The sequence below is a fragment of the Poromitra crassiceps genome (assembly GCF_964638095.1).
Source record: "Poromitra crassiceps genome assembly, chromosome: 3".
Classification (NCBI taxonomy): Eukaryota; Metazoa; Chordata; class Actinopteri; order Beryciformes; family Melamphaidae; genus Poromitra; species Poromitra crassiceps.
In genome coordinates this window covers 57,675,485-57,679,973 of record NC_139625.1, presented here as the reverse complement: position 1 = coordinate 57,679,973, position 4,489 = coordinate 57,675,485, and positions in this window count along the sequence as shown.

The following is a 4,489-nucleotide window of genomic DNA, read 5'->3' as shown; positions in this document are numbered from 1 at the left end:
TTGTTTGATGGGAGATCCATTAAGGCCTGTTTAAAGAGGTAAACGACTAATTTAAAAAGAGAGCTGGGAAGATGCAAGAAAAGGTCCAATCTCAATTTCTTTCCCGTTTTCTCTTGTGAACATGTGAGTCGTAATCTGGATTTGTTTTTGTTGTTGTACAATCCTGTAAATTGTGAATAAATAGGCCTACTGTGACAAAAAAAATCTCTTTTATGCAATTTACAAAATACCTAACCAGAATTGTATGGCAGAGAACGAAAAAAATGTTGCGCTGGAGTTTAATAAATTTGTAAGTTCAATCTTGGAGAAAATGTTAGTTCTGTTCATGGGGTATTTTTTTCTGGGAATTTAAATAGGCGCGTGAGAGCTGTCCTTGCTATTTTTAGGGGGGGGGGGGGGGGTGGGCATGTTACTTGAAACGATTATGCCCGGGACAAAAGTCTCGCGGGAACCATGAAGGTTATTGCAAAAAAAAAAAAAAGGCTTGTTTGAAAAGAGGATAATGGAAACGTTAAGAGTTGTGTATCTAAAAGGTTCGATTGGGTTGATATTTGATTATATTACTTGTGTAATTAAATGGGATGTTAATCGAACTATCTTCGAATTTTAATAAAGTCCTGGAATACACCTGACTGTTCTGACGCAAAGTGATTAGGCTGTTTTTTAATAACCTGCCGCAATTGAATTACCCACTCCTTTAGGCTGACATTAATATTTACAATAGGCTATAATTCATAATCTAAACTCAGTATCAAATGATGTAGGGAAGTTATATGATATGGTCATTTAAGGGGGGGGATTACTTATTTTCTGAAAATATAATAGATTTTTTGTTAATATTGGTTGTTTGCTTTATGATGCTGACTTGATAATACTTTTATTATCACTGAATCTGATGAATTAACCTCATTCATTTGGCTGCAGCATAGGCTTAGGTGCCACGGTGTCACAACATCTGTCACCTTGCTGCTTGATCCTTTGCTTTTCGCTTTTATTATGTTATTGCAGGCTTAGCCTGCATGCCTGCACTGTCACCAGTTAAAAATGGCTATGATGACATATTTTATCAAGATAGTTTATTTGATAGCTTAAACTGAGGTGCTGATCGTATCAGTTTGGTTCTTTCCGGAGAGAGAACTTGTAACATTCAAATAATCTTTTCCCAATTGCTTTTCAATTCTATTTTTGATTGGCCCAAATGAAAGAGCCTAATTGCTTCAGGGTCAATAACCGACATACTCTCAAGTGCATATTTTTTTTGTTTAGTCTTGTTAGGTTATTATTATTATTATTATTATTATTATTATTATTATTGGATTTATACTTTTCAAGGGACCCAAAATATAAAATGCAAAATGTATTATTCCTCCAAGTCGTTGTTGTTGTTGCCCCCCCCCCCAGGTGTGAAAGAGGATTGAGGATTTCTCAAAAGCAAAATCTCTTTACCCAACATAGGTACATATGTATACAACATATATATATATATATATATGAAAAATTAAAGGAACCACCGCAACACTGAAAATGACTTACTGATGTTTATTTGTGAACAACGCGTTTCGCGTGCAGCTTCATCAGGTTCACAGAGAATGCAATTAACACCTGTCGGTGTTAATTGCATTCTCTGTGAACCTGATGAAGCTGCACGCGAAACGCGTTGTTCACAAATAAACATCAGTAAGTCATTTTCAGTGTTGCGGTGGTTCCTTTAATTTTTCATTTCATGTTTATCCTGCAACCGACCAGCACCTGATTTTTCTACTGGCTGTGCACATGGGAATCCTCTCTTCACCATATATATATATATATATATATATATATATATATATATATATATATATATATATATATATATATATATATATAAATTTTGTGCAATACAAAAATGTTTTTTCAGTGTTAATCAAAGAACTCAAGTCCTCATAATGATTCATCAAAATGTTCATGACTGCTCAGTTTTAACTTGTATCCATTGAGTTCATTAGTGGTCATCGTTGAGATAGATATATATATATATATATATATATATATATACCATTGAAATGTTTCAAGGGATATTTAGGTGGAGACCATACAGGTACATGTATATATATATATATATATATATATATATTCCACTTTGAAGTCCATTTGCAATCACCATGCACCTAAAACCACATGTTCCTCTTCAGGTTGGTCATGACATTTCATCCAGTGTGGGCCTATATATTTTCTCCTAATTGTGGCACAATTATCACCCAAGGGTGGGTGGAGGCTTATTTAGCCTTTTTGGCTATTAATAAATTAATTACCCAATATTGTGTGTTATTTACATGCCCATGGCAATGACTGAGTTGCAACTAATCTAAATTTAAGTAACTTTGACAGTATAAGGGCCACTTGTGTTGAAATACCATCCCATATGCTACATAGGGACCATCTCACGCTTTTCCATATAGGCGGAGGAAAAGCATGGAGAAGGAGAATGGATTATCAAAGGTCTGCTTCTTTTTCATCCTGGTTACCTGCCTGCTAGGGGTCGTGACCTCCCTAATCTGATCTCAAATCCCACCACAAGAGTATCCAGTCAATTGGACTACTAATTCTTCACTCCCCATGGGCCCTCTTCAATCCTCCAACCCCACTCTATTTAAACACGGGGGTCCTGTCCCAATGCCTGACCCCCATCAAGAGCGTTACTGCACATTTGCACCCCAGCAACAACGGCTATCCCCTGCATCTTCTGTACGGCAATTTTTTACTGCTTGTTAAATTATTTGGTAACACTTCATAATAACTGCATGCAATATCAAGCATTATTTATGAGTAGTAAAGATTTAATAAATCATTTATAAAGCCTTGCTCATTAATAAGGTAGTTAGAAGCATTTACTTGTTAATCATTTTGGGTGACCTTATAAGTGGACTAGCTGTTGCTTACAAATGAGATTGAAATGGCTGAAGTGTCCAGGAGTAACTCAAGACTCACAAAAGTCTCAAAAACTTAATGTGTATTAACATAGGAACAGTGGTTTATAAATGAGGAATTAGCATACTTAAAATAGTGTTTCAGGGCATGCAGTTATTGTAAAGTTTTACCAAATATTTCATTCTCTGAATTTGATGCAGCTGAATCATTGGGGGGACTGACTGAATGAGCAGAGGGGAGACAGGAGGAGAGAGAAGATGAAGAGGTATGTGTGCAAGGCCGGATTAAAGTAGCCATGGGCCCCGGGGCTACGACTTTTTCAAAGGCCCCCATTATGACTTTTTCAATACACCCCCCCCCCCCCCCCCGACACCATCACAACTCAACTATTGCCCCGGCAAACATCAGCTACGCTTAATTTGCATGCATGCCATAGTGCGTTTTCCATAGGTTTGTGGAAGACAGGTGCATGTATTCTCTCCTGTGAAAATGTCATGTTTTTCAATAAAAAAACAAACAAACATGCAATTTCACATAATTTTGGATCATTATTATTACTATATCTGTGTACAAAAAATTGAAAAATTTAGATAACACCCAAAAAGCTTAAAGACAAATCTTGCTAAAAGAAAAATACCACTTGAATGGCAACCAATACAACCATGAGATCTGGGAAAATACATTAGTTTGTTTTGATGCTCTCCACATTGATTGGACATTCATTACAGGCTAGGCCAATATCTCTCTTACACATAATGCATGTGAGTGTGTGCACACTGGCTCACGCACACGCAATGAGGTATATCTTTTTCCCTGATTTCCCCCCCCCCCTCTCTGAGCCGTGGGCCCCTTCACGTCCTGGGCCCCAGGTCTCAGCCCCTGTAAGCCCGTGCATTAAACTAGGGCTGTGTGTGTGTGTGTGTGTGTGTGTTGTGTGTGTGTTTCCAGGTGCATCAGGTCACTAAGTCAAGCAAGTCCCTGCATCTAATTTGCCACCAAATTGAGTCAACATATACGATTGATTCATTTCTAGGCATACACGTGGACTCACTGGATCTTATTATTTGGTCAGGGTGGATCACCACATCAGTTTACGATGGAATTCTTTTTATTTTAGATAAAGCTTCAAAATATTTTTCCGCAGTTTTCCTTGATCTCCACTATGATACAAAATTACCAACTTTGCTTGAACCTATCTTGTTACCTCATAATGTTCAGCAAGGATGACATGCTATTGCAGAGGGAAATTCGTCAAATTAGGCACCGATTAGAAAACAAGAACTCACATTTCCTATTTGTTATATCAGTTATGTAAATAAAAAGGAGAGTAAACCATACTCAGTCGATGATTATCATGAGACCAACAACCACTAAAAATCAATTACATTTTGAGAAAATAATTAATTAATACACCTTCATATAACTGGCTGACTTTGTGTCAGCCCATTAAGGTGGAAATATATTCTTTTGCGAATAAAAAGGTGGTTCATTTGATTTAGCTGTGTTTTCCCTCCACTATAGATCCCTGATATTTATATCAACCAGTGATGACCACTAATTAACTCAATGGATACAAGTTAAG